Below are 12507 nucleotides of genomic sequence, written 5' to 3' on the forward strand. Positions count from 1 at the left end.
TAGCGGCTGAGCCGTTGTTGCTCCTAGATGTTTCCACAACAACAGCGCTTACAGTTGACCGGGGTAGCTCTAGCAGGGCAGAAATTTGACGAACTGACTTGTTGGAAGATCCTATAACGGAGATCCTATAACGGAAAGTCACTGAGCTCTTCAGTAAGGCCATTCTACTGTCAATGTTTGTCTATGTAGATTGCATGGCTGTGTGCTCGATTTTATACACCTGTCAGCAATGGGTGTGGCTGAAAATAGCCAAATCCACTAATTTGAAGCCGTGTCCACATACTTTTGTATATGTAGTGTATCTTGAAAAATTGATTATTGACACACAAAACTTTTTGGGACAATATCATCAATGGTCTATTGAAACAAATACCAAAAGATTTTGGGTGGAGTTTTCCTGTCCGCTTCTAGTCAATCTCCCTTTTACAACTCACACAGACATATGTCTCCTCTCTCTCTATCTCTCTCCCTTCCGGTCACAATCTCTCACTGTTCTCCCTCCTGTCTCGTCACTCTAACTATTCTATTTTCCTCCCAAGGTACTGTCTCCACTCCCTGACGTCGAAGAACTATCCCACTGTCATGTTTGTTTAATACATTTGGAAACCTTTTTGGAAAGAGGCGTTGGTGGTCATAAATGTTTCGTCATCCACTCGTACTCTACCTCCGTTTCTAATAGTCCCCAGAATGAATAGGAGAGGGGGAGGGATGGAGGAATGAGGGATGGAGGAAGAGAGGGAGGTTGAAAAGAGTACCGTAAGAAGCGTACATTAAATATTAATGTGAATATAAAAATAAAATAAAAATCGTTATTCAGTACAACTTCGCAACTCTCCCGTCTTAGCGCAGCACACCGCACAGTGTATAAACTGTATTAACACAACAAATTCCGCCCTTTGTAAAAGCGTAATGCTTACCCTGGTTTATCACTTAGGTGGCTTGTTTAGATTGTGTCCACGAGTGATATGTGAATATTACAACAACAATATTACAACAAGTGATTTGACAACAAGTGGCTACAGAAAGGCCAGAGGGGATTTCAGGGCAATGGCCACCTCAGTGGTGGTTGGTGGGCGAAGATATAGGAAGATAAGCTGATTGTAATGGAATGAATGGAACAGTATCGAACACATGGTTTCTTTTCCATACATTCCATTCCAGCCATTACAATGAGCCTGTCCCCCTGTATCTTTGCCCACAAGCCATCACTGGGCCACAGGTCGATCCTGTTCGGGCTATGTCCACAGTCACACGCAATTTCATTTTGTTTCTGTGCCTTTCCCCTGCATCTCTGTTTGTTACTTGTAAGGGGGTGGAGTGAGCGGCCTAGTTAAATCACTCACACGTCTCCAGTCTCCAGTCTGCAGGAGGTTCAGGGCCTGGAGAGGAATGTCAAGGACAAAGCACTGTCTGAGAGTCTCTCTCTCTCTGTCTCTCCCCATCTGCCCTTCTCCCTCTCAATCTATTTATCTTACTCTCACTCGCTCTGTCTTTCATTTTCTCTTCCTGTCTAGCCCTATCTATCTCCCTCCCATTCTCTTCTGTCTTTGTGTCCGTCGCTCTCTCCCTCTCTCTCTCCCTCTCTCTCTCTCTCTCTCTCTCTCTCTCTCTCTCTCTCTCTCTCTCTCTCTCTCTCTCTCTCTCTCTCTCTCTCTCTCTCTCTCTCTCTCTCTCTCTCTCTCTCTCTCTCTCTCTCTCTCTCTCTCTCTCTCTCTCTCTCTCTCTCTCTCTCTCTCTCTCTCTCTCTCTCTCTCTCTCTCTCCTCTCTCTCTCTCTCTCTCTCTCTCTCTCTCTCTCTCTCTCTCTCTCTCTCTCTCTCTCTCTCTCTCTCTCTCTCTCTCTATATCTATATCTATATCGCCCCTTCCCCTCTCCCTCTTAATTTTCTCTGTGTCCTGCAGGGCACCATATGGGATTTCTCTGACATACATTATCAAATGAAGGTTGATTAGATGGAAATAGATAGATCTGTATACCTAATTAGGCAGGCAAAGCTAGATGGTAATTACATAATATCTACCATACCGGATAGGATGTCTTGTCTTGATACAGTGCTTTGAGGATGGACGTGGTGACCTTGTCAGTATGGCATTAAAATGAAAGTGGACAAGGGAGGCACACTTGTATGCTGTATAGATTTAACTCATACATACGGCACAGTTTTAGATGAATAGGGTCCATTATGGTAGAAGTTAGGCTTACATACAATGTGATGTATAGTTAAACATTAGTAACATCCACAATGTGTGACGTGTAGTGTGTGTGTGTGTGTGTGTGATGTGTAGTGTGTGTGTGTGATGTATAGTGTGTGTGTGTGTGTGATGTATAGTGTGTGTGTGTGTGATGTATAGTGTGTGTGTGTGTGTGTGTGATGTATAGTGTGTGTGTGTGTGTGATGTATATTGTGTGTGATGTATAGTGTGTGTTTGTGTGTGTGTGATGTATAGTGTGTGTGTGTGTGTGTGATGTATAGTGTGTGTGTGTGTGTGATGTATAGCGTGTGTGTGTGTGATGTATGGCGTGTGTGTGTGTGATGTATAGTGTGTTTGTGTGTGTGATGTATAGTGTGTGCGTGTGATGTATAGCGTGTGTGTGTGATGTATAGTGTGTGTGTGATGTATAGTGTGTGTGATGTATAGCGTGTGTGTGTGATATATAGTGTGTTTGTGTGTGTGATGTATAGTGTGTGCGTGTGATGTATAGCGTGTGTGTGTGATGTATAGTATGTTTGTGATGTATAGCGTGTGTGTGTGATGTATAGTGTGTTTGTGTGTGTGATGTATAGTTGAACATGAGGCCCACCTATAGTATCTGACATACAGTGATGTGTAGGACCCCAGTGAAGTCCGCAGGAGGCTGCTGAAGGGAGAACGGCAATAATATTGTCCGGTATGGAGCAAATAGAATGGCTTCAAACACTTGGAAACCATTACAGCCATTTCTATGAGTCCGTTCTCCCCAATTAAGAAGCCACCAACCTCCACGGCAGAATTTGACGTGCATCCAGGTTCCCAGAACGTCGGGAGATGACGTGAATAATGGCCACTTGGAGCAAAAAAGACTCAAAACTAGTGCCTTCCAGCCAGAGCTCGGGCTTAGACCAATCCGCCATCCCCGTCCATAACATTCTAGCAAGCCGCGAGCATACATTGCTAGGCACTCGTTATTCTATATTTTTAATCTAAACCTTAGCCTTTAACTTAACCAGTCAAGTGCTTTCTGTTTTATACAATGGGTCTGTCTAATCCTGGATGCTGATTGGTTAAAACCACGTTCCAGCCGGTGTCTATTCCACAAGTTATGTTGAAATGCCTATTCACTATTTCATCTGACTGCGCAATCCACTGTCCCATCAGCCCAGCCAGCCAATTTATAAACTTGATCTCCACTTTAAAAAGCATCTAGACATTATCTCCCATTTCTTTTAGTCTGGCGTTTGGTTTTCAACATCGGAGATTTGTATTAACCTCTCTGTCTGTCTCTCCGATATTTGCAACATTGTTTCAATGTTGAATCCTGAGGGAAACTGTCCCATAGTAATGAACGTGTCGGGAGTTGGGATGAGACAGACAGGCAGTGTAACGGTGCTCTAGCTCTTCCTCCTCCTCGGACGAGGAGAGGAGAGAGGGATCGGAAGACCAATGCGCAGCAAGGTATGTAGACATAATGAATTTATTTAAAGACGAAGACGAAACGAAATACACTTGGAATATTACAAAACAAATAAACGATGTAGACAGACCTGGACGACGAACTTACATGAAACACGAAGAACGCACGAACAGGGAAAACTGGCTACATAAAAGAACAAACATACAAACAAACCGAAAACAGTCCCGTGTGGCGCAACGACATACACAGACACAGGAGACAACCACCCACAACAAACAGTGTGAAACACCTACCTTAATATGACTCTCAATTAGAGGAAACGCCAAACATCTGCCTCTAATTGAGAGCCATACCAGGCAACCCTTGAACAAACATAGAAACAGAAAACATAGACTGCCCACCCAAACTCACGTCCTGACCAACTAACACATACAAAACTAACAGAAACAGGTCAGGAACGTGACAGGCAGGCAGCATGAATCAGCATCATTTTATTGGATATATACAAAGAAATGTCAATAGAAAACCCCAAAATGCAGCTAGTTTTCTGTCATTCCAGCTTCAATTTGAAGTGATTCTGTTAGCTGTGTAGTTGGCTCGCTCCTCTGAACAGTGTCCTGGCGAGAGAACAAATGCTCTATGCCAGTCGATATCGCGAATCATTAGCTCATTGTTTGTGGATGTTTACAGATGAAAACATCTGAAACAAACGCAAAGGCAGCAACTTTTCTGTTATTCTGTCTGCAGTGTTTGACGTGACGCTGTTAGCCGAAGATGGCTAGCTAGCAAGCAAGGGATAAGAACGTTGCCAGCCATCATAGTAACGGAACATTTAGAACAAACGTCTGTGTCACGTCCATTGATTTAGAACAAAACGACTTAACGACTGGGTCACGGTTCTGGCAACTGAACCGATAGAATGAACAACCAGCCGGCTTGGGTAGCAACCCTAGATTTCTGTCGGGACTATATCTTATGGAAGGATGAGGTAGTATAAATTAATTAATCAAAATAAGATGTTTAATGAAAATATGTAAATCATTACTTGAATATGTTGGTAACCCGATGTATAAAAGTGATCATGCCCATGAAGCCAGTGTTTGGAGGGTATATTTGCCATACCAGAACAACGCGCGTGCCAATATATCCTCCAAACACCAGCTTCTCGGGCATTATCACATACTAGTGAGGCCCACCTGGTCTTGTCTGTGGTCAGTCAGTCAATTAAACGGCACCTTATTCCCTATGAAGTGCACTACTTTAAAAATGGCCCATAGGCCTCTGGTCAAAAGTAGTGCACTATGTAGGGAATAGTTTGCCATTTGGGACGTAGCCCTGGGTGACCACATTTAAAATACCCAAATGTGGGGAGAATTGATGATTTTACGAGACAGCTTACATACATCTCTTGTGAAGCACCCCCTCCACCACACAAATATCTCCTCTCTGCACCGAACAAGCTAATTGAAGTGCTCCGATAGGCTTTTCTTTTGCCTTACGGCAAATTTGTGATGCAGAAATGAGAGACCAATGTGTTCTCTGATAATCTGGGAATCTTTGGCCAAGGAAACATTTCTGGTTGGTCTCAGGGAAGGTAGAACAGTTAGGAAGGGAGACTTTGAAAACTGGATTGAATGAAGTAGCAGCAAACATGTCGAATGAGCAATGAGCATGGACAGCCACACAAGTTTGACGAAATCACCTTATATCTTTCAGTCTAATACGGCTATTTACTTACTTTTGTACATCTCTTCGTCAGAAGCACGCTTTTTGTGAGTAGTTAACTGTCCTCTCCAAGTTAGCTGAAATTTAGCCCGAAAGGATTTTACAAATGTGATTGGTTGCGATATGACATTGGCCTACGTCTCGTCTTGCCCTGCACAGAATATCAGATCTCAACAATGATTGGAGAAGTGCTTAACCTCCCCAGTACCACATTCTTATGATATATATCTTGTCAAAAGTGCAATATGACTGAAAAACAAACAGGTTGGAATGTCTAACTGAAATACGGGACATAGCAACTTTTTTTTTTAAATGAATGGTGTTTGAATTTGTTGATCAAATGCAGGACATGATTGTTTAGTTGCGGGACAAAGGGACAAAGGGACAAAGGGACAAAGGGCCCGCACAATCCAGGACATGTGGTCACCCTAGACGCAGTGTGTGTCATAGTGAGCTCCTCTGACGCTCTCTCCTAGCGGCCAACAGGTCCCTCCCTCATCATTACTTACAGACAGGATACAGCCACACAGTCTCAAGGTTACAGCAGGACGCTGTCTGCCTGTCTGGCTGGGGCTCCAACCTGTGTGTTTGTGTGTGTGTGTGAATGTGCGTGCCTTGTGCGTGCCTTGTGCCCAAATGAGTTTGCGTTTCTGTATTTAGTTTAACCTCTAGTGTTGTGTGATTGTCTTGTGTGTGTGTGTGTGTGTGTGTGTGTGTGTGTGTGTGTGTGTGTGTGTGTGTGTGTGTGTGTGTGTGTGTGTGTGTGTGTGTGTGTGTGTGTGTGTGTGTGTGTGTGTGTGTGTGTGTGTGTGTGTGTGTGTGTGTGTAGGTTGAGATTGAAACTGAAGGAAGTCTTTTTGTGCTGTTCAGTGGAGCCAGGAGAGTCTGCAGTGCCCAGGCTCAGTGGCTCCACGGTTCTCTGGAGCTGTGCCACGCTGCCACGCTGCCTGGGGGAGAGATACCCAACATCCTGGCCTGATGGTATCACCACCCTCAGTCTGGGATCACTAGAGGGGAACTGGAGGGGAGAGTGGGTAGGGGGGGTAGTTGAAGATCTTTTCATTTGACCCATCCAAGTATAAGAGGACCATGCCTGCGTCCCAAATGGCACCCTATTGCCTACCTAGTGCACTACTTTTGACCACAGGGCCCTATGGTGAGAGGGGAAAGTCCCGCTGCACCTTCCATAGAGAATGTGAAGAGAATGGAACATCAGGTTTGGTCTGTGTGACTGAGTAACATGAGAGAAGAAATACAGTGTGGGGGGACAGGAGTCCATTTTGATTCTCTGCCTTGCCCTCACGACAGTCAGGTCTTGCTCTGATTGCCGCGAATGATATCTCCCTCCCTAGAGGCAGAGTAAGCCTACATGAATAAATGTGCGTTTGGCTAATGCAAAGCAGCTGTGTCTTGCAACTCTAGCTCTTACTGTAATTGCTCACTTGTATCTCGATTCACAGGGGTGTCATCGGGGAGTCATTTTGGCATAGCTAGGGCGTTGTGAGGCAAACACCCACCCAGACACACGTGCACGCGTATGTGCATAGGAGGAATGCACATGCACAGGAACACGCCCACACACACGCACAGAGTACGTTTACATGCACACTAATAATTGGATATTAAAATTAGATTATGGCAGTAGGCAGATTATGTTATAGACACGTAAACAGCATACTCTGCTTATCGTAATCAGTGTACGGTCATAATGGTAAGTAAGCACGCGTCGATTTAAACACCTGGTTTTCTGAGCAATCTTTTGAATTATTAGGACATGTACACGCCCTCATCCGCATTCCGGGCGGTGCATTTGATCTGCTCGTGTGCCAGCGCCAGCCAAGCGACCTCTCTCTTTAGCGCGCGTGAAGTGTGTTCGGAACAACTGAATGTATGCGTCTTAGAAGTCGTTTTCACAGACTAATTGTATATGTCCTGACCCTAAAACAATATGTTCGCTGTGGTAGAACGTTTATTCTCAATGCAGTTTTTCTGCCATAAGGTAGCCGGATTTCAGATGTGTCCACGTAAACAGCATTATTAGGGAAATTGTTCTTGCAAATCATGTGCATGTTTTCATCAAACTATTATATTAATCTGACTGTCCACAATAGTTGTGTTATTGTGTGCATGTAACTGCGCTCACACACGCACCAATCCGATGGTTCTATCACCCCAAATAATGATAGGCTTGTTGAGCCTCTGACTGAAGAGAAAATTACCTTATTAATTATGAAGTATTCATTTCTGACCCGTCTGTGTCTAGCTCAGTCTGTCTACTCTGGCAGCAGCCCACTGCAATAGCCCCAGGTGCCTACAGCCACTATTAGCCGAAGCAAATATCCGTCTGTCACAGCCGTTGTAAGGAGGAGACCAACGCGCAGCGTTGTAAGCGTACATTCTTCTTTATTATAAGAACGAACACTGAACAAAATAACAAAACGAACCGTGAAGCTAATATGAGTAGTGCAGACAGGCAACTAAACATAGAACAAGAACCCACAAACACCAAAGGGAAAATGGCTACCTAAATATGATCCCCAATCAGAGACAGCTGCCTCTGATTGGGAACCATATCAGGCCACCATAGACATATAAATCACATAGACCTACAAAAACCATAGACAATACAAAAACTAACGTACCCACACTAGTCACACCCTGACCTAACCGAAATATAAAGAAAACAGAGATATCTCAGGTCAGGGCGTGACACCGACATTATTTATATACTGAAAAATATAGCAAGAGTGTGTTCTCTCCTGCATGACAGATTTAGGGGAGAAAAGCCACTCAAACGACTTAACGCAAGGTTCAAACCCCCTTAAACGACTCACAATTAGCCTACATCTGTTTCTTTGAACTGCTAGTTTTCTACTAACAGTATCTTATCATTAAAACATGCAGTTGGATGATGGTCTTAGCTGACCTGAAGGCACTGCTATTGTAGCTGCCTTGGTCACGCCATTTTGAACACTGGCCACCGCGATCGTTGTTTAGCATCGGCTTGGTTGACTGTCATCCAGTTGAGTTGAGCACGCTGTCAAACACTGCCATCCCGACTCATAACGGTGTGTGCGTGTTTTTGCGTGCGCGTGTGAATGTGTGAGTATGCGATGTGATAGCTGGGCTGGAGGCTGCTCTCGGCCTTAGCGTGTGATATCCGACTGAGTCATGAGCAGTCAAAAATCATCCCCACAATCCCCGAAAATGGAGGCACATCCCCATATCACTGCTGTGTTTATGCTCCGACACGCCACAGAGACGCAGTTTCCACAGATGTGAGTTTGTTGGTTCCTGCTAAACAGCCATATACACAGACATGAACAGCCACATGCTTTCAAAACCGTCCACTAGGGGCAACAATGAGTGCTATTACCATCAAGTAGGCTTGGGTTTTGCTAGGGCGTTATGGACGGGGGTGGTGGATGGTCGTAATCCCATGACTGGATCAAAAGGTTGTGTGTTCGATCACAGTTGTGTACTTTATTTGGGTTTTAACCCTATCCAAAACCTTAACCCTTACCTTAACCATTTGGAATGAGTGCCAAAACTTTCCCCCCTAACTTAGAAATGTGATGTTTGGAGAAATGGAATGATATGGAGCAGCAGGAGCAACAAAAACACAATTTGGAGCAACTTTAAAATGTTATGTTTGGGGAACGTGGATGAACGTCTAATTCTGCAGTGAAACTGTGAGAGCTTGTTGGTTTTCTCACTCCTGTTGGGAGTTCTGCATTCTAATGGCCAGCCAGCCCCCTAGCTCAGCCTCAGAGCTCCTTAGATCCAAACAGCCTGCATCCTCCTCCCAGGCTGTGAGAATGTGTATCTGTATGTGTGTGTGTGTGTGTGTGTGTGTGTATGTGTGTGTGTGTGTTTGTGTGTATGTGGGAGCAGGTTGGTGACAAATGTGTTGCTGTGCCCACTGTTTGCTTGGGAAATATTATGTGGCCAATTTCCCTCTGAGCTTTAGAGGAGAGGCCTTATTAGAGTAACATGTTGGCCCCATATCACAGACAGGGTTTTAGTCTAGATCAGAGGAGTGGAAGATGGATGGAGGAGTGGAGGGGAGGGGATGAGTGGAGAGGAGGGGATCAGTGGAGAGGAGGGGAGGGGATGAGTGGAGAGGAGGGGAGGGGAAAAAGTTGACAGTTCACTAAGGATGATATATGAGAAGAGTGGAAATAGGGAGAGAGAGAGAGGGAGAGCGGAATGAGAGATATACGAGATAAATAGGGTAGATATATAGACTGGATATAACAGCAGATTATTCCAAGCAGGCCAGATCAGCTTGTGTTAGGTATACAGCATCTCATTGTCCATCTATCCAGGCAGTATAGCTGAGACATGAGACAATTGGACTGAACAGTACATTCCTAGAGCCAGTAATCCCGGTCTGGGATTATCAGTCCTGGAGCGGCGCTCGGCGTTCCCAGAGCTCCCTGGCTTAACGAGGTGGAGTGGAGCTGTCAGTGTGTTCCCGGATGGTAACGTTCCCCGGTGTCCGGTCCGACGCTCCAGTCGGCTCCTAGCGAATGATCAGCCAGCCGTCGCCACAGCAACGCGTGTCATGGCTTTTAGGCTAATTCAGCAATTTGTGTGTAAATAAAATTTGTCATCTCACTGATTACAGATATCTAGTTTTAGTCAGTTTCTTTGAACTGAGCCAAGGCACGGAAATTACTTGTATTTTTGATTCCTTCCGTGGGTGAGGATTATACTGCTGAGTAGAAGTCAAGTGGTAAGCATGAAAAGCATGAATAGCTATGTGGATGACTGTGTCTTTCACCTGATCCTCAAAGGCCTCTGCTTCATCACACACACACACACACACACACACACACACACACACACACACACACACACACACACACACACACACACACACACACACACACACACACACACACACACACACACACACACACACACACACACACACACACACACACACACACACACCTTCCTCACATCAATGACGTAAATGAGGTGGGAGCCGAGCGCTCGCTATAGGTGTCGAGGGATGTGTGAGTGAGATGATGATTTAACACTTAGTGCGAGGGAGAGATATTAGTGTTTGTGTGTGCATTCGTGTAGTATGACAGTGTGTGTGTGTAGGTGCATTTGTGCAGTATGACAAACGGTTAACCCGGTCTGCCCAGAAATGGAGTATAGATGATGGCCATGTCATGTAGCGTCATTTTTCTGCTACAGTATATCTAGGACAGGAGTCTTCAACCTTTTCTAGCATGAGAGCTACTTAAAAAAAAAATCAACATGTCGCGAGCTACTCATTTTTTCCCTAGCTTTCAAACAGGCACATTCTTCTCTTCCCCTCTCCCCTTCAACTCTTCCCGGGTCCTTAGTGTACAAGAGGAAGTAGTGCACTATTTTCAGTCAACATACCTTGTCAAATAACACTCAACAAGCAACGAAAAAATTCCGTTTGATATTTCCCCAAATGTTTTCTCTGTTTTACTCTTCCTGGTTTTTCGATTGTTTTTGTTTTTCACTCTCAAATTTACAACTGTGAGTGGAAAAACAACGGAATTGGATGTTCGGAGTCCATGTCAATGGTTAAATCACATCAGAAGTTCTGGAAGAAAACTAACACATTTTTTTGTTGTTGGTGTAATATCCCTTTAGTTGCGAATCTGGCCCTTTAATTGTCTAGTGAGTGAGGGATGTGCCGTCTAATGGTCCAGTCGAGCGATGGTTCTGTACTGCTGCTGCTCATTTCATGGTAAAGATGAAAATAACGAATAATAGATACAAATGATATACTTCTGCCAGGTAAGCCTACTTTGCAGTTAACATTTAATTGAGAATGTTTTGGGGGAAAGTATTACTGTCAACCCACAAGATGGTTATCACATCAACTGGCAACACACACAGTGATAGACAAATGCGTGCACCACACAGAGGGACAGGGGCCATATTGCTGAAAATGAACGGGCAGATATTGTGTTATGTATATCTTCTTAATCCAATAGTGGCTAATCAGGGATAATGACAATGTTAGATACTAGTCGGGAGCTTGCGTTGTCGGATACTTGTGAGATTTGTTTATGACAGTTTGCGATGGAACACGTGAAACATTGCATATACCTTTGGAATTGTTTGGCGAGCTACTCATAGGTGGGCTGCGAGCTACTGGTATCTCGCCATCGACCTGTTGGAGACCCCTGATCTAGGACATTTAGGCCACTATCCCTTCAGTGTGAGTCCAACACTCAGATTCCGAAAGGGATGCACATTTTTGGTTTTGCCCTTGCACACCTGATTCAAACCAAAGGCTTGGCGATGAGTTGATTAATTGAATCAGGTGTGTTAGTGCTAGGGCAAGAACAAAAATGTGCACTACTTTGGGGCCCCTGGACCAGGATTGAGAAACACTGTCCTGCATTATGGTTTAGGTATATATGGTTAGATTACTTGTTAGAGATTATTGCATGGTCGGAACTAAAAGCACAAGCCTTTCGCTACACTCGCATTAACATCTGCTAACCATGTGTATGTGACAAATGCAATTTGGTTTGATTTGAGAACAAGTACATACCAGAAAGCATATATTGGAGAGGGAGAGGAAGAGGGAGAGGGAGAGGATGAGGGAGTGGTGGAACGAGAAGGATGAGAAGGAGAGGCAGAGGGAGAGAGAAACAGAGAGAGAGAAACAGAGAGAGAGAAAGAGAGAGAGGGGGAGACTATAGTATTCAAATACTTACAGTACAGTACATCGGCAGCTGAAGTCGGAAGTTTACATACACTTAGGTTGGAGTCATTAAAACTCGTTTTTCAACCACTCCACAAATTTCTTGTTAACAAACTATAGTTTTGGCAAGTCGGTTAGGACATCTACTTTGTGCATGACACAAGTAATTTTTCCAACAATTGTTTACAGATTATTTCACTTATATCACAATTCCAGTGGGTCAGAAGTTTACATACACTAAATTGACTGTGCCTTTAAACAGCTTGGATAATTCCAGAAAATGATGTCATGGCTTTAGAAGCTTCTGATAGGCTAATTGACATAATTTGAGTCAATTGGAGGTGTACACCTGTGGATGTATTTCAAGTCCTACCTTCAAACGCAGTGTCTCTTTCCTTGACATCATGGGAAAATCAAAAGAAAATCAGCCAAGATCTCAAAAAAACAATTGGAGACCTCTA

The 12507-nt window shown here is 44.2% G+C and overlaps 1 protein-coding gene across 8 annotated transcripts in view; it reads left to right on the forward strand.

Annotated features, from left to right (window-relative positions):
- LOC129842265 (ERC protein 2-like) overlaps positions 1-12507 on the forward strand; it is an 83952-nt gene that overhangs the window by 11660 nt on the left and 59785 nt on the right. The window lies entirely within an intron of this gene.

This window comes from Salvelinus fontinalis, chromosome 3 (genome assembly GCF_029448725.1).
Source record: "Salvelinus fontinalis isolate EN_2023a chromosome 3, ASM2944872v1, whole genome shotgun sequence".
NCBI classification, from domain to species: Eukaryota; Metazoa; Chordata; class Actinopteri; order Salmoniformes; family Salmonidae; genus Salvelinus; species Salvelinus fontinalis.